This window comes from Sus scrofa, chromosome 11, assembly GCF_054392235.1.
Source record: "Sus scrofa isolate SSC_HxYL_T2T_F1_AM1 chromosome 11, Sscrofa_HxYL_maternal_Yorkshire_Landrace_v2.0, whole genome shotgun sequence".
Classification (NCBI taxonomy): Eukaryota; Metazoa; Chordata; class Mammalia; order Artiodactyla; family Suidae; genus Sus; species Sus scrofa.
In genome coordinates, this window is record NC_139393.1 from 3,882,351 (window position 1) to 3,905,096 (window position 22,746).

General features: G+C 47.2%; 1 long non-coding RNA gene across 4 annotated transcripts in view; it reads left to right on the forward strand.

Moving 5' to 3' along the window:
• LOC102159943 (nucleoporin p58/p45) overlaps positions 1 to 21,318 on the forward strand; it is a 34,193-nt gene extending 12,875 nt beyond the window's left edge. For 3 of the 4 annotated variants that reach the window (XR_014818999.1, XR_014818998.1, XR_002336613.2), the window contains exons 6-15: positions 2,588 to 2,612; positions 3,721 to 3,786; positions 4,346 to 4,520; positions 5,028 to 5,107; positions 7,381 to 7,499; positions 8,111 to 8,193; positions 10,711 to 10,912; positions 16,170 to 16,268; positions 17,814 to 17,909; positions 19,141 to 21,318. This is a non-coding gene — a long non-coding RNA (nucleoporin p58/p45). Of the gene's footprint in view, positions 1 to 2,587; positions 2,613 to 3,720; positions 3,787 to 4,345; positions 4,521 to 5,027; positions 5,108 to 7,380; positions 7,500 to 8,110; positions 8,194 to 10,710; positions 10,913 to 16,169; positions 17,181 to 17,813; positions 17,910 to 19,140 lie in introns of all 4 variants that reach the window. The other variant, XR_002336616.2, reaches the window with a different exon arrangement.
• The last annotated feature ends 1,428 nt before the right edge of the window (positions 21,319 to 22,746 follow it).

The following is a 22,746-nucleotide window of genomic DNA, read 5'->3' on the forward strand; positions in this document are numbered from 1 at the left end:
TGAGCCGCAAAGGGATCTCCAGTAATTCTTTAAAAATATTTCATTGCAGCTTGGTAGCAGTTTTTTGAGTGGATGCGTCGTTGTTGTCGAGGCAGCCAGCATCTCGGTGTTTGTCTCCCATTCTTCCCTCTGGGAAGTGTCGCTGCGGGCGTCCTTGTGGAGGGGGGGGGGTGGTGGTTTGGGTCAGCTCGGGGCTGCAGGTCCCAGCCCCGCTTCGCCACTCTGTGATGTTTTCCGGTTATCTGTCCTCTCGGTCCTACGGGACGGAAGCGCCCCGCCCCAGGGCTGGGCCTGGGGATTACTGTTCGCCAAACTGGCCAGGCCCGGCGCCCAGGCGGTGAGCTTGGCTTTTGTCGTCCCTTTGTGTTCCTGTTTGGCTCTTTCCTCGGGCACATACCTGGAAACTGAAGTCCCGGCTTTGAGGGGGGACATTTGGAGACTGCTGGTGTATGTTGTGATGTCGCTTTCCAGAACGCTTTCACCGATGTGTTTACCCACCAGCCAGGGTGGGAATGCCCTTTCCTCCGTGCCCTTGCCATGCTGCGTGTTACTCAGGACAGTTTCCCATCCAGGTTCGCCTGGAAGTTTTTAGGGTCGTAGGTCCACGTGTGTGGCTGTTACATTTTGCACCGTCTCCTCTGCTCCTCACGCTCCCATGCTCCGCTAGTGCACGCGTGCTCTCTGCACTGATGCCCTGAAGGACTTCAGCTGACCTGGCGGCGAAGGTGTCCCACATCCGCAGAGGAATTTAAAAGACTGGACGTGGGTTTTATTGTAAGGAGAAACTGTGTTAGGGTTAATTTATTAGCCTAAAAATCGTTAAAATGACAGCCACGTGAAGGTGTTGTACGGGCAGGCAGGATCCGTGTGGAGACCCGTTAGCAGTCCGTGGTCGTCTAGAAATAGGTGCAGGCTTCCATACACGTTTGGGAGCACTTAAATTCTTGTGAAATATGGTAAAAGTAGAATATCAAAAATAGCAAAACGGTAATCAGTCATCAAAAAGTTGAATTACTTACGAAATAAAATCTCTGTTATATTACTGTATTTCATTTAATCTAAAACATTGTCTATAGAACATGGGTACCGATTTCAGGAATGATAAACCGTGGAGAAAAAACCTTAGACTCAGTGAAACACAACACGGAAAAATACATCGCCGTTCTACTAAAGAAGTAAACCAAAAGAAACCCCATGTGCCAAGGTAAAAGGTAGGGAGTTCCTGTTGTGGCTCAGCGGAAATGAATCTGCCTAGTATCCATGAGGACGCGGGTCCGATCCCTGGCCTTGTTCAGTGGGTTAAGGATCCTGCATTGCTGTGGCTGTGGTGTAGGCCAGCAGCTGTAGCTCCGAGTAGACCCCTAGCCTGGGAATCTCCTTATTCTGCAGGTGCATCCCTAGAAAAACCAGGGTCACTACCAAGAATAGGCAGTTCACAAAAGGAGAAATAAATTTGTCTAGTTAACATTTGAAATAAATGTTTTACTTAATGTATCAGAAACATGAATTCACATCAGAATGAAGTGGCTTTTTTACCTGCATACCCTGCAGCAGTGTTTTAAAGGCTTTGTTTATCGCTTTTGAGAGTGGATTGGGAAAGGCACTCTGGTTTGTAGTGGACGGGATGGTAAATTGTTTACGTGATGAGCTTGCTCATCGGCAGGTGCCGTCCCTGGTCCCCTCCTCACCTGCAGTTCCTCCTCTTGACCTGCAGACAGAGCGGTGCACAGCCCTTTAGATCGGCAGTCCCTGCACTGTTTATATGGTAAATGCTCGTGTGCTCAGGAAGGGGTTGGGCATAAAGGCTCTCAGACCGCTGCGTCATCGTACTGTGGTCATTCAGAGTCATTTCAAGTGACATGGAAAATACAACAAGCTGAGAAAACATGTTAAGATATGACGGAGTCCTTATTGCTCTTAAAAGGCACCTGTAAGTGCAGAAAAAGGCTGGAAGGGACCGTGGCGGTTCTGGTGGGCTGAAGTTTTGTGACTTTCTGTATTTTCTGTATCTTGTTACATAAGGAGTTCTTATGTTTGTATCCAGAAGTAAATTTCAGAAAATCAGAAAGTGAGTCCCTGGCATTTTGCTGAAGGCGCGTTTTGCTTTTCTCCTCTCAGATGCGTGCTGTCAGTGGTAACTACCGGATAGGTCTTACTGCTGGGCCCGCCTTAACGAGCTTCATTCTTTAGGGTTTGCTGCTTTTGTAAGATATGTAGGTAATTTGCAGTATTCTAGTACTCTGCTGATAGGTTCTTAAAAAGCGTCAGCTAAAGCTCTCAGGAGGTAAACTCTTCACTGGGCAAGACATTTTTCAAGGAAGGTCGTTGAAAGAGGAAGCTTCTTGCCCTTGAACGTAGTAGGTGCAGGTCAGCTCCGTCGTCGCATTTACCTGTGTGTGAATGCGCCTCAGTCATGCTCTGTGTTTGGGGTTTGTGACAGGTCGTGACATCACATGATGTGGAGAGGTCGTCTAAGAAACCCTTAACCATTTCTGTTTGTACTTCAGTCTGTGTGCACTTAACACTTGTGTTCGAAATACATTTGCTAAATTACCTATTTTTACACAGAGCTTTTTGAATTTTCTAGGTGATAAAACAGGAACAAGACCAGAGTAAGTTTACCATTTAACTTTTACCATATTTAATTAAAGAGTTGCACATGTTAAATTGTAAACAGGTGGTATGTTTGGACGTGAATGGAACCTGTATGCATTTAGAAGAAAATTTCTTGAAGAGTTTTGAAAATAGGATAGTAAGCATGGGCTCTGCAGAGACTCTGAAAGGTCAGGTCTTTGAGACAGTTTCTAACAGTTTCTTTCTAGGAAGTCGTTGGCTTCTCCACAAGTGATAAATAAATACAGAAGTACGTATTTTAAAATGATTACGTATTGAACAACTCATGGACCTTTATTCTTGGAGCACCTTTTCTTTACAGACACACATTTTAAAAGTATGTGTAGATGCCTTTTGTCGGATACATGCATTCCTGAGCCAGCAGCCTCCGTTTCCTGGGGATGACCGGGGAGCGGAGACTCGCAGTGCATCCTGTAGTGTTTGCAGGTGGTTCTGGCCACGTGTATTCTCCATTGTAGGACAGTCAGTGAAGCATTTGTGAATCAGTGATGAGGCTCACGCCTCCCGAACGCCCGTGTGTAGTTGAGCCCCGCTGCCTGGGTGAGGGAGCTGAGAGGCTGCGCTTGGCCTGGGGTTAGGTCCCTGCAGCAGCGGCAGCAGCCTTGGGGCCGAGTCTTAACTGTCAGTGCCGCTGCTCTTGGGTAGTTGTGATGCCGTAAGGCTCCTCCCACGTCTTCTTTTGTTGAGGAACAGCATGCAGTTGTAGAGTGGTAGAGTGGTGAGCGTCTCATTACGAGGGCTTCTGCAGACCTTCTTTCATGAGCCCTGTAGTACAGACAGGATCTTAAGCTTCCTGTCTCATCCATTCTGTGGTTTTTCTCATTTTGTTCTTAAAGATTGGGTCACATGTATCTATGTGTATCATAATAGACGCCAGTCTTAGAAAAGAAGCCTCCGTGTCAGGTGAATGGTTATTTTATAGGGCAGGACATGTATTGTTCTTTATAAAGAACTTTAAAACCCTCCAGCAAAGCTGTAAACGGGGTGTGTTTGCTCTGTTGTGTCTTAACACACATGCTAGGAAAACTCAGCCGTCTGCTTTTGATTCGGGCCGCGGTGTTCACGCCCCTGTGGCATCTTCCCTAGGGACAGCAAAGCGCTCAAGGATGAGAGTCTGCCTCCTGTCATCTGCCAGGACGTCGACAACCTGCAGTAAGTGTGTCCAGTGTCTTCCGTCCGTAAACTGCCCTTGGAGCTGCTCGGATGGGTGTCAGGGCCCCCGTCTCTGCTGCTCCTCAACACTGTAGCCTGGCTGCACGTGTTCATGCTTTTAGAAAGTAGGAGGCAGAACAATGGACTTAAGGAAGTAAAGGAATTGAAATTCTGTAACTGCGCTGCTGTAAAACATGTCAACTGTAAATGAATTTTTAGTGTTTGCGTCTTGAAACACTTGGACTAAAAATTCTGAATGGCCTGTTTTATTTTATTTTATATTAGTCTTTTTTAGGGCCGCGCCTGTGGCACATGGAGGTTCCCAGGTTAGGGGTTGAATCAGAGCTGTCGCCGCCGGCCTACACCACAGCGTGGGATCCAAGCCACGTCTGCGACCTACACCACAGCTCATAGCAACACCAGATCCTTAACCCACTGGGCAAGGCCGGGGATCAAACCCACAACCTCATGGTTCCTAGTCAGATTTGTTAACCACTGAGCCACGACGGGAACTCCCCAAAGGTACATTTTTTAATCTCAGTTTTACTTATTTTTTAAGGAAATTTGTGAAGGAACAAAAACAGGTGCAAGAAGAAATTAGTAGAATGTCTTCAAAAGCGATGCTCAAGGTGCAAGAAGATATTAAAGCCCTGAAGCAGCTCTTGTCGTTGGCTGCCAGTGGGCTGCAGAGAAACACCCTCAGCATCGACAAGCTGAAAATAGAGACCGCTCAGGTAAGCTCGCCGAAGGCCTTTCTGGAAAACCTTTTGGCCGCACCCATGGCATGTGGAAGTTCCTGGCCGGTGGCAGCGCTGCATCCCCTAACCTGCTGCTGTGGTCCAGGGCAGTCCCAAGCTGCTGCACTTGGACGCTTAACCCCTTGTGCCACATTGGGAACTCCTGTCTCACCTGTCATTTTATTGTAGGATTTTTTTCTTTCCAGTTTGTTTTTTTCAAATAGAAATAGCTGTTTTAACTTCATGAATCCTACAGAAATCCATAGTTTCTTAGTAGATCAGTAGAGCCCATTCTCAGTTTATTATGAAGTTTGTTAAAAGTGCAGTTTGTCTTCCCTGGAAAGAGCTTTCAGCAGCCTGCAGAGCGGCTTCATCCGCAATAGGCCCGTATAGCACGAAGCCCGGAGAGTGGCCTTGGTGAAGTTTCAGTCCTGTGCGAGAGTTGGTATTTTTAGCCCAATTTTTAACTGGCTTTTTTCTCTTTTAAAACCTCTGTTATATTAGGAGTTAAAAAATGCTGAAATAGCTTTAAGGACTCAGAAAACACCACCTGGACTCCAACATGAAAATACAGCTCCTGCTGAGTAAGTCACTGGATTTTTTTTTTTTTTTAAACAAATATTTCTCGCTTTAAAAAGGCAGAATAGTAAAAACAACATACAGGCTAGAAGTGTTTAGTTTACTTTGTAGCAAGCCCGCTCACTTTACGTGGATATTTAAATTTAATTTTCATAATAATTCTAAGAAGGTATATAATCCCCCTTTTATTGAAGGGTTAGGTCTGAGCTTTTAACCACTGTTATGCAGTAGCATTTTGTATTACTTAGAGGGTGTATTCCACTTGATTAATTTTTCTTTCTTTTTTCTTTTTCTTTTTTTTTGCTTTTTTAGGGCCACACCTGTGACATATGGAGGTTTCCAGGCTAGGGGTCGAATCGGACCTGCAGCTGCCAGCCTACATCACAGACATAGCAGTGCAGGATCCTTAACCCACTGAGCAAGGCCAGGGATCAAACCTGCTTCCTTATGGATGCTAGTCAGTTTTGTTTCTGCTGAGTCACAACGGAACTCTCATTTGATTAAGTTTTGCAGATAGTAGAAATTTATGTTTTTGCCCATAAGGAATTTCAATTTAAAAATAATTTTATGGTAGCCCCTTCCTTACCCAGGGCTAAATATAGTTTAACCCTTTATTTTGCTTCTGTAACTTTTATTTGCTGGGATAATAAATCTTCAGAAAGAAAAATGACAGTGTGTAGGTAAGTAAAACGGAAAAATCCATCTGTACCCAGCTTGTATACCCAGCCCTGTGATACATATCCCGTCTGTGTTTTTGTACCTGTTCCTGTTGCTCAGGACCGTGGCTGAGGCTGTCACATACATGCTCGCCACACCACTGTCCCTGATTGTCCGCAAAGCCTGCCCAACGGGGCCCGCGGCCGGGAGAGGTGACTTTCTGGGCTTGTGCCCGCGAGGGGTGTTTGACTCCTGGGCCCTGAAAAAAAATTTAAAAGATTTTTTTCAGATTTACAGGCAAGTTTCAAGGTTAAAGCAGTTCTGCCTCCCACATCCACATGCCCTGCCCGCTAACATTTCCCTCTGCTTGTTTTGTTCTCTGGATAAACACGCTTCCTCTGAACAGGTGGCGGTTTGCAGACCTCATCCCCTCCGTGCTCATGCAGTGTAGGTTTTTGCTCTGTCTCTTGTTCCTTCTTTTTGGCTGCCTTGCGCCGTGTGGAGAGTCCGGGCCAGGGGTCAGATCACGTCAGCCACAGTTTCGACCTACGTCGCAGCTGCAACAGCGCCAGATTCTCAGCCTTACCGTGCGGGGCCAGGGGTCAAACCTGCATCCCAGCCCTGCAGAGGCGCTGCCGATCCCATTGCGCCCCAGTGGGAGCTCCTAGAGTGTATTTCTTCAACGTAGGGAAGTGCCGGTGGCACTCGTGTTACCCTCCCTGATGGTGGACGAGGGTCTTTGCTGGACCCGCTCCCGCTGTCTTACTGTTCATGCTGCCACCCCAGCTCATCTTGGGATGGGTCGAAGTGTATGGTTTTTCCCTTGCTGAAATCTTGCCCAGTTCCCTCTTGCTTACAGGGTGATGTTCTGACTGCTCGGTCTGCTTTCTGTCTTTGTAGCATGTCTCTGGTTACAGTTCTCAGAATAGTCATCGTAATTACATGTGCTTTTGGAGGCTGTAGTCTTTTCAGGTTCTGGGTATAAGAACTGTAAGTACTAGGCTGTAAAATCCCACTGACAAGAACACTTGAAACTTTCTCTTTTGAAATTTAGGCGTACGGGGAAGTTGGGGCAGGGCTAGTACAAAGGGTTTCCTTCTCTTCCTTTCCCGCTTCCTCTCCTGTGAGCACAACGGGTAGTCGCCCAGTGTCATTCTCAGGAAGGCGAATTTGCGTCGGCGCTGTGTTAACCAAACTGCCGAGCTGAGGAAGTTTTACTGACTTTTCCACGAGCATATTCTGCCTGTCCTGGCATCCTTTTCACGCTGCGTTTTGTTATTCTCCCGTAATCTCTTCCAGTCTGTAGCATTGATTCAGTCTTTCCTTTTCTTTGATGACCTTGATCCTTTTGAAGAGTATTAAATTATTTTGTAGATTATCCCTTAATTGGGATTTTAATGATTGGAATAAGGGTATGCCCCTGTTTTTGATGTCTTGGTAACGTGCACATTGGGATTTTGTTTCGGTAACATCTCTGTCACTTAAAGATACGTTATGTTATCAGACTGATTCAAAGGCCCTGTTGAACTGGGGACCTGAATCAGGTTTTATGTGTTGGTGTTTTGAATCCAAAGGAGACAGAGTTTTGGACTGTGATGTGCTTTGTGATGTTTCTGCGTAGCTACTTCCGAGTCTTGGTGCAGCAGTTTGAAGTGCAGCTCCAGCAGTACAGGCAGCAGATTGAGGAACTGGAGAACCACCTCGCCAGCCAGGCCAGCAGCTCACATATCACCCCGCAAGGTAACACGCTTTCCCAGCCAGTTGCTTTTCTTTCCTTTTTCGGCTGCCCCTGGAGCATATGGAGTTCCCGGGCCAGGGATCAGATCCCAGCAGCAGTTGCGACCTAAGCCCCAGCTATGACAGTGCCGGATCCCTAACCCCCTGCCCTGGGCTGGGGATTGAACCTGTGTCCTGGCGCTCCCAAGCAAGACACCGCCCATCCCGTTGTGCCACAGCGGGAAGCCCTTTCCTGGTACATTTTTTAATAGCCTTGTGTTTTCAGTAAGAGCGCTTAAGCTGTTGCTGCACGGCAGATACTCTAGATTATTCCCAGTAGTCGCCTTCAGGCGCCGTCGGGAAGTTTCCGTAGACGTCCTGGAGGAGGTCTTGACCCTGTGAGTCAGAGGCGCTTTCTCGTGAGGTGTCCCGGTGTACGTCCCGCGCCCTCCTCGCTCCTCCCTCAGGCTCCCAGCCGCCCTCAGTCCGCTCTGCTGTCTTCTCGCTCCGTGGAAGGGTCAGTGCGGTTTTCGCATCCTACACACTGTTGTGCCAAGAATTGGACCCGAGTAATAGCAAAATATCATTGGTTGTGTTGTATTCGTGTTTGTGTGATAATGTATTTTCTTTTATAGATTTGTCAATGGCTATGCAGAAAATTTATCAAACCTTTGTAGCTTTAGCTGCACAGCTTCAGTCTGTTCATGAAAACGTGAAGGTAAGATTTCATTGCCTGTTCCCCTACCTGGACATCATACCCGAATGAGGCGTTTGTTCATTTGCAGGACAGAAGTGTTCATGCTTATAACAGAAGTAGCTAAAATGGCATGTAAGTTAAAAAGGCTGAAGCTAAAATCATATATAATCACGCCAAGACACACCTGCAGATCAGACCTCTTTTGTTTAAGAAAATCCTCTGTAATCTGTTATTTTTGACTTTTCGTCTCTTCCTTTCTTTTTTGCTTTTACGGCCGCATTTGTGGCACATGGAGGTTCCCAGGCTAGGAGTTGAATCGGAGCTACAGCTGCCGGCCGCAGCAATGCAGGATCCGGATCCCAGCCACATCTGCGACCTGCACCACAGCTCATGGCAACGCCAGATCCTTAACCCACTGAGCGAGGCCGGGGGTCAGACCCACAACCTTGTGGTTCCTAGTCGCATTCGTTTCCACTGCTCCACAGCGACTACCTCTTAATTGAACTTTTCAGCAATATGTGGTGAACAGCTTGGCACGGTCACCCCCGTGCTGCTTCGACATCCTTGTTAGAGGCTGCGCGGGGTTTCGCTGTGGGGCTTAACTGCGCGATGGGTGTTTAACCTGTCGTCTTTTGTTGGACATTTTGGTTGCTTCCATCTCTTTACCACTACACATAGTACTGCAGACAATAAACGTTCTTAGTAGCAATATCATTTCTCACTGCTTTAATTTTATGTGTGTTTTAAATGTTTATTGGCCGCTGCATTAAAAAACTTGCTTACAGCATTTGTCCCTTCTAAATACAGAGAGCTGTTCGTATTTATTATGTAATTAAACAAAAAATTGTCACTGAATATTTTGAACCTGGTACAACATGTTTTTTTTTTTTGGTCTTTTGAGGGCTGCACCTGTGGCACATGGAGATTCCCAGGCTAGGGGTTTGAATCGGAGCTGTAGCTGCTGGCCTATACCACAGCTGCAGCAACTCCGGATCTGAGTCGCATCTTCAACCTACACCACAGCTCACGGCAACGCCAGCTCCTTAACCCACTGAGCAAGGCCAGGGATTGAACCTGAGTCCTCATGGATGCTAGTTGGGTTCGTTAACTATTGAGCCACGACAGGAACTCCAGTGTGTTAATTTTTAATATTGGGGTGAGATGTTAAATATGAGTACGTTTTGTCCCACCAAGCAAATAGAATTTTCTTGGAGTTTATATGTGGTTAGAGAAAACCTTTAAAATTCAAAGCATCCAAGGAGTTCCCGTTGTGGCGCAGTGTTAACGAATCCGACTAGGAACCATGAGGTTGTGGGTTTGATCCCTGGCCTTGCTCAGTGGGTTAAGGATCCAGTGTTGCTGTGAGCTATGTATGGTGTAGGTTGCAGACGTGGCTTGGATCCTGCGTTGCTGTGGCTGTGGTGTAGGCTGGTGGCTACAGCTCCAATTCAGCCCCTAGCCTGGGAACCTCCACGTGCCAAACGTGCAGTCCTTAAAAAAAAAAAAAAAAAAAAACAACAAAAAAAACCCACTAAACCAAATCTTTAAAATAATTTAGTATTAAAAGAGGAATTTGTATTAAATTCTCTTGAAACTTTGTCTATAATAAGTATTAGTTTAGTTTTTGAAAGTGCCAAGGGCGATTCTCTGTTGGCACTTTGAGGTCTGTGTTGTGCAGATGTTTCTCCCCCTCAGTTTTTATTATGGAAATTTCCCAACACACCCAAAAGTGGGGCGCTGTTAGGACGCATGTCCACGCGCCCGCCCCAGCCAGTGTCAGGGTCCTCTTGAGGTGGTTTTATCACTTTGCCACACAGACATGCTCCACCACCACCCCCCCGGGAATATTTTTTTAATTTTCTGGTTTGGAAACTGCCTTTTCCAGTGACATAGCCATGAAATAATGAGGCAGATTCACACAAAACAGCCCCAGATCGTGTTGGATGGACTTCATGTGGCGTTTTGATCTACTTGGGTTTTTTTGTGGTTTTTTTTGGTCTTTTTTTTTTTAAGGGCCGCACCCTCAGCATATGGAGGTTCCCAGGCTAGGGGTCTCATCGGAGCTGTAGCCGCCGGCCTACGCCACAGCCACAGCAATGCGGGATCCGAGCTGTGTCTGCGACCTACACCACAGCTCACGGCAACGCCGGATCCTTAACCCACTGAGCGAGGCCAGGGACCGAGCCCGCAACCTCATGGTTCCTAGTCGGATTTGTTTCCACTGCGCCACACGGAAACTCCCTTAGCTAACTTGTTTTAAAGAGGGCTTCACGAAGCCAGAACATTTAAGGCAGTTGATTGTCAAAACATAGGACTAGAACAGGAAGGAAAGCACTCAAGGCGTGATGGAACTCCTGGGTTCATCCCTTCCCACTCCACACACACGCAGTCTCAGCGCCTGGCCTCGCAGCTTAGAGAACGTGGATGATACTGGCAGTGTTTTTGATCCGTCTTTGCTGTCTCATTTCACGGGTATGTTCATTCCCAGAATACCAAAGTTAGCACAAAAGTTGATTAACCTTTTCTTCATGCCTGTAGGTGCTCAAGGAACAGTACCTTGGCTACAGGAAGATGTTCTTGGGAGACGCTGTGGATGTGTTTGAAGCCAGGAGGGCAGAAGCCAAGAAGTGGCAGAGTGCGCCCAGAGTCACCACTGGACCCACCCCTTTCAGCAACATGCCAAACGCAGCAGCCGTTGCCATGGCTGCAACACTTACCCAGCAGCAACAGCCTGCTACAGGTCTGGATGCATTCAAGTTATAGCTTCTTACTGTTAAAATGCAGGGCATTTGTGTGCAGTTTTATAAGTCTTCCTTTCGTGTTAGCACTGAAGAAGTTTCTATGACTAGCTGTCCCAATACAGTCTAAAAATTGTGATGGACACACTTACAAAACACATACCCTACGATCCCACAGGGGAGTCTTAGCAATAATGATCCACCCATGAGATACTGAACATTGTGAATCGACGTAATGTTATGTGCTGTATTGCTAGCATTGCCCCTGAGAACACGGCGTTTCACTACTGAATTACAGCTAACAGCAACGGACTCTGAAACTGTGATTGTGTCAGATGTTTCAAAGTCAGAGATGCTCCAGCCCAAGGTGCTGGCTGCACAGGCGCTGCAGAGCCCCCCCGGCAGGGTGCGGCGTATCTTCCCTGGCTGAAGGTGTGGCGAAGATGGTGCGTTTCTTTGCATGATGAGCAGAGCCCGCGCAGGCCTTCTCACCCAGACTCGGAAGAAGGTGCGGCTCAGAGCTGGTGGCGTCCTTCAGGATGCCCAGCACTGGCCGAGCAGGAAGGCGTGCTTGGCGCTGCTCCGGGCGAGTGCGCGTCCGGAAGCGCGACCTGCAGGGTGAGCCCCTGAGCGTAGCCTCCCTGGTGAGGGACGGGAGAGCAGGGCAGTTTAGTCCTCGGTTTAACGTCTGCTCCGGAGAGCCGCGTCCTGGCCTGGTTCTGCAGTGTTCAGCCTGGCCCTTCGTCCTCCAGAGATTGTTACCTCGCTTGGACTTCCCTGGTCCTTACTTTGTTGGGCTCGACGTGTGACAGAAAGAGGTAGTCTTAGTGGATGTTGATTCCTTTCTTGACTCTTTGGTAGATTTCTGAGTAGCACTTTCTAGTTACACTGTGGCGTGTGTCTTTCTGAACGTCCCATCTAGTCCAGTGGTAGATCATAGGACAAAAACCGAAAAACATCCATTCAAGGTGGCGTTCAGGCTGCCTCTGCTAGGGAAGCTTTTAAACTTGGGCAGAGTGAAAAATCGCTCTTCGCGTTTGGAGATGACAGAATTGACGGACCGTCAGTCCACGGCTGGTGATGGGTTTGTCCACTTCCTTTGCGTTCCCTGGCTGGAACCGTGGGCGCCGAAGCACGCGTGGCAGTCCTTGCACGGGCAGGAGCGCAGGGCCCCTCCTCAAGTTCCAGAGGGAAGAGTCAGTCGGGGGTCAGCCGTTCTTAGGATCGTGAACCAGCCGGTCAGGCCAACTCTGGTACCAGCTTCCTTCCTAAGAGCACCTGGTAATCTTCAAGTGGATCAGACAAGTAGGATTTGGCTAAGTGTCCTTCCAACAAGGGAATTCATTCTCATCAGTAAGACTTGGGAAGAGTCAGTTATCTGAAACGTTCTGCTGTGCGTGGTGTTCTGTGGTCTGCGTGGTGTACCCCGAAAAGACAGCAGGCCCACCTGTCTGCCAACAGCTGTGTCCGTGTCTTAGGAGCGTGCCTGTGTAGGCCGTCTGGAGGTGTGTAGGTTTGCACCGTCCACTCTGGGCTCGTGGGCAGGTGAAGGTGGGTGTTCAGCCTGCAGACGCGCGTGCCTCCCGTGTGCCAGGCCCCGGGGTGTAAAGGTGGACAGCGGAGCTGCACTGCTTGCTGTCTGGGGGGCGTGGGGAGCCGGGAGAGCATCTCCTTAATTGCGGGTAAGCGTCTGCAAGAGCGCTTTGCTCACGACCATCAAGGCGTGGTGAACGTTTGCCCTGCTTTGAAGAAACTGCCTGCCTGGGACATGCCCTGTAGTCCTGAGGCTCACGGGAGAGCTTTCTAACTAGGGGGCAGGATTTGCAGCTTAGTTATCAAAACAGTCTTACAGCGTTTTTCATTTTGAGTTGTGTGGGTTTCTAGAACTCGGAAGCTGAATAGTGGTCATTCTGTATTCTTGTTTCCTCTTGTTTGCCGAAAGCTCTCCCAGGCGTCCTAGCCCTTTCCCTTGTGCCGTCCTGGGCCGGGTGTTAGCTGTTGTGGTCAGGCCAGCATCATGTGAAGTTTGGGAGTGCGTGCAGGTCGGTGCGGCCCTCGGGGAAATGCCTGTCTCTGTTGCATCTCGCTTTGTTCCCAGTGACTTACTCCCTATGTCCGGTAACTTGATGAAATCTTTTTAAGTGCCAGTAACACATTTTAAAGACCATCTATGTGAAGCTGGGTGGAGCTCGTGTGCTGTTGGCCGGTGCAGGGTTTGCGTTGTTGTCGGGGTTTTGCTTCTCTTTGCATATGGATGCTTGACTTGATTAGTGTAAAAAAGCATATAGCCTCTTGGGCTGCTCCCTTCCGAAGATGCTTTCTTGTCATCTTTCTTGGAGGTGGAAGTATGGACTTAAGTGACTTCTTGATCCTTCTTCAGTGTCTTGTAATGAAAAAAAAAAATACATATATATATATAAAGTAGAGCTTAGGTGTGTGTGATTTATGGTCATTGCTTCCGAAGGCCGAGGAGAGTTGATGGGACTGTGTGTGCAGGGAGCGAGCATCAGTCGGTGGGCGCGTCACCCGACGGCAGATCCCGAGCACACCTGCCCCCAGCGCTTCCGAGGCCTCTTGGAGCGCTTAGGACATTGACATGAGGCTTTTCAGCGTGACCTTTCCTTAGGATGGATTGTTTTAAGCTAATGTACTGGGGTTAAGTTTTGCTGGTGTGTTTTGACACTTTTAAAAGTTCTTAATGTTTACATAAAAAGACTTTTTTCATGTGACTTAGCTGCTGTTTTTAAGGAGAGCTGAGACATTTGTTAGGAATTCCTACTTTCTGGCTTTTGGAGGAAGCAGGTTTGGACATTTAAGGTGTAGTGTTAAATAGGAAACTCAAGTAGGTATTTCATTTCGTGGTTTTGTGATTTTGTTGTATTTAATAACCAAAGGAGCATTCCCCATTAAATCAGTAAGAGGAAGAGTTTTCAAATTGGGGAAAAGACACTTTTTGTTTGTTTGTTTGTTTTTAAGAAAAATTATTTTAAAAATAATGACTTAGGAGTAACCATGCTCATACATTAGGTATTTTGAGTGATCACTGAGAATTATGAAAAAAATGTAGCACTTTAGTCCTTTTCCTGTGAATGCAGTTTTACTTTTGAGAAAGTAGAATTTATTCTGGAAAAAGTGAATTTCAGTGCTAACCTTGATTTCGCTGTGTGTGAATATATGATGCAGTAACTCTTGTAAAATGTTACTCTACACAAAGGTTTCCTTTGGGCCAAAATCACGGGGACACATTGCTACTCACGTGGCTTCATTGGCGGCACTGAGAGCCTCTCACTGAATGACCAGTGACTGACTCCTCCGAGTCTGAAACCGATTTCTCGCATTGTTTACGTAACCTCTGCCTGAAGGATGAAGATTCTGCTTTCTAAGAGTGAAACTAATTGACCTGGTGGCCAGAGTGTAATATATGCTGAGACTTTGGCATGGGAGAGATTTATCATGAGTTTTTACGATTAAAAAAATGTTATACATTTGCCTACTAGTTTTATAAAGATGTTGCCTTCAGGATTTGTGTGAAGGTCCCGAACTCAAGCGTGTCGTGTACCTGTTGTGCAGTGAAAGGCTTGTCACTGTGGGAGGTCTCGGCCACCGACAGCCGGAGTCTTGAGGATGCCAGGGCTGCTCCTAGAAGCAGACCGGCCCGCGGCGCCGCGCGCGCGACCTGGGGGCCGTGGTGTGCGTGGTTCTCTAGGGTCTTCCGCCAGCAGTGCCTCCTCTTTAACACGTGACACTTAGCGACTGGGTGTGTGTTTTCTACGTATTATTTTTGTTAGAAATAAGAAGGTAATAGGCTTCATTTCTCTTTGCTATGGTAACATTTTACAAAAGAGCTGCTAGGCAGGTGTTTCATTCTGAAATTGATCTCAAACTGGATGTAAAAACTTAAATCCTTTCGTAATTTATTTTTTAATAGTAGTGTTAAGAACTCTGGCTGCTGTCAGTTCGTCTTTATTCTCTGGGTAGACACTTTGAAAAGTCCAGTTTCTGTCCCCGTGTAGCGGAATCCAGTTCCTCAGTTGTGCTTTTCTTCTACTGCTTTATAATTTCACACTACCTTTTGAATATACAAACCTCATTCTTCACTGAACAACTTGAAGGCGTTGATTTCTTTGAGAAGTTTAACTATCCGTCTGTATATGACCTGGGCAGTTCCCTCAGCGTTGAGATGCACTGATCACTGTGCTTGACAAAGACAAGGCTGAAGATTGTACTATGAAATTTATCAAATAATTTTCATAAATTATTTATCAAACGAGAGATTTTTAGATTTTTGTATTCCACTTAGTTTTTAAAAGAAGTAGTTAAAAAGAGAGGCTAGTAAGTTTGGTGCTAATCTTGCCAAACAAACTCAGCCAAAATCTTTAAAGTAGCAAGTGGGCAAAGGATAGCTAATCGTTCCGCATCTGAGTACATTTTCCCGACTGTTGGAAAGGGACTTGGGACTGGAAATCTTGAATGTATGGGACGTGTGAAGGTGCACAGCGGTGCCTTTGTCAATGTTGCTCGTGGGTCTTACTCCGTCAGGGCCGGACGAGTGGCGTCGCGCGGCTGAGCAGTAGAACTCAGTTCCCACTTTCTGTGAACGCGTTGGAATTGTCATGTTACTGTGTAATGGATTTGCTTCAAATGAACAATAAATTTAATAAAATAAAACATTGTCTGGTTTTTTTATCTATTTATTGCACATATCATTTACATCTCCTGTAAGCAATCACGCCTCGTTTTTGGTACGTAACTCTTAGGAAGTCACGTGATGGTTTTGCCCGTTAGTGTCGGTCTCTTTTGATCCATCGAGACTTGGCTCTAACAGTAAAGAGCTTCTTTTAAGAAGGAAAAAAAAAAAGGCAAAACCTTTACCAATGACACCTGCTAATTTTACCAGAGAACAAGTGAGGCGATCTAAAATCCTTCTAGAGGTACAACTGAAAGAACTGTCATTTACAAGACATTAAAGATTTCAGATGATTTCATAGGTGAACTAACACTCAGCTTTCAGTATGGTAAGCCTCTCGTAATTGTCTAGTGTGAAGAAGGTAATTTCTTAAAAATTTATTGTTGCGTAGGTCAGACCATTGGGACAGATAAAGTAGGCTGGGGAGGAGACATCCTGAAAACTAGTGTTAGCACATGGACTTTGTTGAAAGTAGTTACTGTTCATTTTAAAAATAATTTCATGAAGAAACTTTAATCTCGAAAGAGTAAGGCAAATTTGTTCTTTTTCCCCCCCATTTTTTTTCATACCAGGGCCACAGCCACCTCTGGGAGTTAGTTTTGGAGCGCCATTCGGCTCAGGTATTGGCACTGGCCTGCAGTCACGTGGCCTAGGTTCTTCAAACCTTGGAGGTACACTTTCACTTTTCTCTGTTGATTGGACTCTGATACATTTGAATTGCTACCAGCCTGTCAAAACTTCTAGGAGGATCTGCTCTTCTGGAAGTCAAGGTTCTGCCTGGACAAAAAGGACTCTCCAGGCATCCTCCGTGCATTCTAGTAGTAGATGTAGAACTTGAGAAACCGTACTGTCTCCGGTGAACAGTCCCTATGAAAAGGTAGTAAAACTAAATGGTCGGGGTGTTCACATTTTCAGAGCAGTGGTGCTTAGCTGTGAACTCGAAAGCGACTTCGTTTTATTAAATGAACTTAAAAGAAAATTAGTCGGAGTCGAAACTGCTTCTGGACAGTCATCCTCCTAATCCTCCTCTTTTTCTGAAAGCGAACACATCAAGGGGGGAAATAATTGCATTAGAAACGAAACGGCACGGCTTCTGCTCGTTGCTAAGCACTTGGGGCCTGGTCTCCGTAAGCGGTGAGGTTTATTTCGATAGTTTCGTGCATTAAATTAGGAAAAAGGTAAGTCTTCTGCCGAAACGTCAGGCTAAATACAGATGGATTCCTGATTCTCTGGGTTGGATAATTGAGGGTTGATTGTGTTTTGACAGGTGCCTTGTCACGCAGTGAATAGGATTCCTCTGTTTCTGTTAAAATATGTCATCGCCATAAGGGGGAAGCCTGCACGCTATTACGGTTACTTAACTTATTAGACTCTGCTGGGAATCCCTGGGATTGAGGCAGCCAGCATCATTCCTATGGTCTATAACCCCCTTTGTTGCCCTGTTTCGTAGAGCTGCAGGCAGTAATACCGTGACCTCAATATTTGAGAGAAGCTCTTGCCAAGTAGCCTAAGAAAAATTTGAACTTCATTTTTAGAGCCCTTGAAACAAGTCTCAGGTCCTTAAGAGAACCTCCTCTTGAAATGTACGTGATGAAAACATTTTCTTGATTGAAATTGTGCCCGTAGTATTGTTAAGAGGACAGACACCACGGCCCCCTCGATTTCTCACACTTGCACCCCGGGCGCTCTAGCAGGAGGCCACTCTCGGGTGGGGGGAATTACAGTGATTGGCTAGTGTGTGGTCCTGCAGCTTTCCCGCGGGTAAACCTCTGAAGGGAACATGTTTTTGTAAATGTAAAGCAGAGGAAACTCACCTTGTGGCAGTTTGTGACCAAATTGTGCATGCCGCGCTTTTTTATGAATTTAGTCTTTTTTGCCCCCAAATGAACTAGCCCTAAGTAGATGTGTCTGTGTCCGTTTTGACTAAACTACTGCCTTGGTCACCAAAATTTCTAGTCTCTCTGGGAGAGAAAGGGCCTTGTTCTTTCCCGATGACCCACGGGTCCTAGACGCAGCCTAAGTAGATAGAAGCAGTTTCTTCCAGGGTGGACGTGGTTCTTCCAGGAGTCTCCGAGCGCAGGAGTACAGAGCAGGCTTCGTTAGTCAGGTCACGGTGTTGAGCCCTCGTCGTTAGACCTTCGGTGGTGGTGGGGCTTCACCGACAGTACCTTTCTCCTGTGTTTTACCTCGTTGTGTGTTTCTCTGTGCCCCACTAGGATTTGGAACTAGCTCTGGTTTTGGATGCAGCACCACAGGGGCGTCCACATTTGGATTCGGAACAACCAATAAACCCTCAGGAAGTCTTAGCGCAGGTTTGTGTGTTTTGGCCTGAATTTCAGGCCCATTTAAGGTGCGAATGATTTCATTTAAACGGGTGTATATAAGGGTTGTTATTTCCATCATCCACGAAGAACCCGGTTCAGGTCCCACCCCCTGGACGAAGCACACCCGCCTTGCTGCTGAGTCCTAGCTTTCTCTCCTGCGAGCTGCAGGTCAGGCGTGTCCCACGTGTCTCCCAGCTCACCACGGCGGATGCAACGCACGGTCATATCCTTTTTAAATAAGCGGTTATTTTGAACACAGAGTGGTTTTATGAAATGAGCCCACTGTGAACGTTTTAACCCAGTTTTTGTCACTACTCAGGAGAGTAAGTTCTCTTCTAAAGAGAGGTGGTTTCGTTGTAAGCCCCTCTGATGTGAAGACTCCCAGGCTTACAAACGATTAACTGGGTTCTTCGTTCATTTTTTGCAGTAGGCGTGTCTCTAGACAGTTCTAGTTAGAAATGCGCCAATTCCATCTCCTCGTGCACTCTTCCCTCTGTTTGTACATAAATAACTGCTTGTGTTAAGGTGCGATGCTTAAGGAGAGATAGCATGCCGATCATAGCGACAGTGGAATTCCAGTTAAATTTCATTGAGGAATTTGAAAGAAAGTCCCTTTCATATTACGTACTGTTTAAAATCAGTACTTCCTGCAGCGGAAGGTGATAGAAACCCGCAGCATCCGGATTGGACTGTGTTCACACTAGTCGGCTCGGCGATATTTGAGCCGAATCATGCGGGGGGCGGGGGGGGCTTATAAAACCGGAACGGTAGGTACCCTCTCCCATGCATCCCCTGTCCTGAAAGCTGGGGGTTGAGGCCTCCTGGGGGGACTTGGGATTCCAGAGGTGGGTTCAGTGTTGGTGAGGGTCTCCTCTCCACGTTGCCAGGCTGTCTCGGGGGGCAGAGGAGGAGGCACCCTGGTCTGGCTCATGCCCACGACGGTGGCTGCAGCTTGAGCTCGTCTGTCGACCTCAGCCGTTTGCGTCAGGGTTTCTCCCTGGCCTGGTCACTAAACTTGTCTGACATGGTGCCGTTTAGTCGCCAGCGGAATTAATTTCCTGTAAAATTCCATGTTGCCAATGAAGGGCCCTAAGATGATTGGCTGTTTTTGTGGGGTATACGTCCTTTCAGCTAGAAATGTGCCTCTCTCATCCCCGCTCGTTGCATTTGTTTTTGTGATTTAACTTCTCATGTGACTATTTTCTTCCCCAAACATAAGGCTTTGGCAGCTCCAGTACATCTGGGTTTAACTTCAGCAATCCTGGCATCACGGCGTCGGCTGGTTTGACATTTGGGGTGTCCAATCCTGCCTCTGCAGGCTTTGGGACGGGAGGACAGCTCCTTCAGTTGAAGAAACCCCCAGCTGGAAACAAAAGAGGAAAGAGATAAACGTGGGTTGACGTGGTGCGAGGATCTGTAGCATCATTCGTTCTCTGAGTCTATTTTTCTAAAGTTGATGCAGTCATTAATTTGCATCCCAGGAGATTTATAAAGTTTTGATATTTTTCCTTACTTCTGGAATTTGAACTTTGTTCTTGTTAGCCGTGCTAAACAACTTTTTTTCCTGTGAATTTGAAACCTAGTTGTGAATTTTTTCGTTACTTTGATTCTCAGTGTAAGAAAGTTCTGATACATCGCTGATGGGAAAAAACGACTACTGTTTAAGCGTGTGGGAGAGCAGTGTTTGTGCCGACGAGGTTTACATTATGTGAATTATGCACACTTGTTGCTTACAGAGACGGTTCGAACTCCAGGGCCTGTCCTAGAATCAGTTTGTTCCCTGATAGAGGCCTTTTGAACTGCACTGCAGGGCATCTTGTGAATATGTATGTAAACTGTATACAGGATCACACCCAGCTGTGTGTGTGCATAGAAAATACATATTTACAGACCTACAGCTTCCGCCTCAGACTGTTGCCCTTTTTCTAAGGGTATTCTGTTTCTCACCTTTTGTGCTTCAGACCCTCAGTGCTGGTAGAATGAGGAGCTCAGAGGTGCCAGGTCATTGTAGCTGTTTGCTTAAAGAGTTAGTGAAATGGTTGCCAGTGTAAATATTTGACCAGCTCAACTTCACTGCCCCCAGTCTTTCCCATGTTTGTTTCCACTCGAACCTTCAGCAGCTCCTGCAAACGAGGGGGGCTGCTGTAAGACCCCTCAGACAGCTTTCAACAACCCCATTCTCCCAGCAGCCCTCATCTTGTCCATAGGAGCCGTGTTTTCATAGCCGAGATGAACCCTCCAGCGCAGGTTTGAGCTCCAGGCTGGTGCGCTGGGGGCAAAGAGCTATTAAGCCAAATCGATTCTATGCAGGTGAAGGATATGCACTGTTAGGTGAGTGGCAACTTCTCGCTGTTCCAACACAGAGTTCTTTCTTATAGGGCTATTGCTACTGACACCAGAGGTGGGGGCTTATCAGCCTCTTTCCTTTATGTCTTAAGTAAGTGCTTAATTTGGAATAGAGAAACAATATATTTTAAGAAAAGACAATATTCTTTGTAGTAACAGTAAACGATCCCCTGTCTTAACAGTGAAGAGAGAGCTCCAGGTAAGAACACGTAGACATGTCAGGTGGCCTCTGTGATGCTCGTACGAGTAGTGGCCCAGAGAGCAGGTGAAAAGGTGAGCGCGCCAGTGGGAGAACTGCCTTAGCCATGACTTCGGACGGAAACCGTCAGGTCGACCTATTTATCTTTCAAGTATAGTCTTCAGGTGGCATGTGAAGATGGAATGTCATTGAAAATAATTTAATTTTTTTATATCGAAGGTTTTGTACATAATGTGCATCAAGTGAATATTTTCAGAATCATTTTCACCAAGGCACCTTTTTTTCTAAAATAGGTATTACATATATATATATAAATATATCTACACACACACACACACACAAACACATATATTTTTAGCATAATGTAAGTTGGGTTTGATTATAGAAGTGTTGTCCAGTCTGTTTTATTTATCTGCACATAGCGATGATTGGCTTTTGGAACTGAAATGTTTGCACCTCGATGCATTAAAATGAGGAAAATGCTTTGTTTCTGAGCACTAGAGTTGTTTTTATTTTTGTGCACCTCTCTGATACCGCAGTTTCCCAGACCCAGGTTTCGGGGAAGGGTAGGAAAACATGGGGTTTTGTGTTTTGACTTCCTGTCAGAATTAAATACACAGTCACAACAAGCTCTTTTTAAAAAGGACATTGCATTGTGCTGCAAAGATCTGGGTATTTACATTTCTTGCTTTTTTCTTTATGTATTTTACACTTCCCTGTGTTGACCTCTGGGACTTTGTAACGGGTGACCTGTGACAGAGTTTGAACGTGTTGTCCCTGTGTCCATTTGTCTCCACCTTGTCCAGAGCCTGTCACTGGCGAACAATAAAGTCGACTGTCGGTTGCTTCGAACCTCTGTAGGTGTCAGTAGTTGTTAATACGTCCTTTTCTTCCTGGTCCTCTCTTACTCTCTGGTTGGTTTTAGTGTTTTGTTTTCACTGCTTGATACATTTTTTTTTTCTTTTGAAAGGTTGTACACAGCATAGCAAGGTCTTGGTCCCGTGCTCTTTGGTCTCCCCAAGGTGATAAAAACGCTGTCACCAGGGCCTTTGAGGGGAACCGGAAGGGACCTTGCTCCGCCCGCCTGGGCCGCGCCTGCTCCTCCCGGGCCGCTCCTCCCGGGCCGGCTCCTCCCGGGCCGCTCCTCCCGGGCCCGCTCCTCCCAGGCCGATCCTCCCGGCGCGCGGTGTAGCCGTCCAGGCCCTGTACAAACAGGCCCTTTTTGACACGTGCGCAGGGGTCGCCTTTCTCTCGCGCGCTGCCTCGCATCCCGTGTTTGTTCTCCCAGCTCCTTTCCGCCTGGCTTCCCCGCGGTGTGCGCAGGCCGTGGTCCGGGACTGGCGGGTGCGCTCGGGTGTCGTGCCCCGGCGTCTCCAGGGGCCCCGGGCCGCGCGCTTTCCGGTGCTGACCCCTCACGCTCGCAGGGCCGCACGGGTGGGGGCCCCGCTGCGCCCCCTCCTCCCCACGGCACCTGCACACCGCGCGCCGCAGCGGGTTCCCTCGTGCCTACGTTTGGTGTCTCTCTGGGATGGATTCCGCAGTAGGAGTTGCGGAAAAGGCATACACACTGTATGTTTCAATACCAGACTGCTTCCAAAAATGCTGTGTGAACAGACATGCCTGCTGTCTGTGTGACACCCCACTTCCTGGCTTCCTGGCTGCAGCCCAGGGATTCTCAGCCCTTGTAACTCTTCGCCTGAGTGGCCGGCCGTTTGCCTGTGCGTGGGTGGGTCCTGTGTCCATCCTCACACCAGGTCCTCGAGGAGATGGGAGCCGCATCTGCCACCCACATACACCACAGCTCACGGCAGTGCCGGACCCTTAACCCCCTGAGGGAGACCAGGGATCAAACCCACATCCTCATGGATCCTAGTCGGTTCATTACTGCTGAGCCACGATGGGAACTCCGTTTTTTTGTTTTTGTTTTTTTGTTTTTTAAGGAGTTCTTTCTTGATTTTTTTGTAGATAAGGTATGCTGTTAATTTTCTTAGGAGATGGGTTGGGCTCCTGGAAGCACCTGGGTTCAGACCTGGAAGAACCTGTGTGATCTAGAGCAAGTTTGTCTCTTTTTTTTTCTTTGTCTTTTTAGGGCTGCACCTGCAGCATATGGAAGTTCCCAGGCCAGGGGTCGAATCAGAGCTGCCCTTGCCGACCTGCACCACAGACACAGCAACACAGGATCCAAGCCACGACTCCTGCATACACCGCAGCTCACGGATCCTTAACCCTGTGTGTGAGGCCAGGTATTGAACCTGCATCCTCCTGGATACGAGTTGGGTT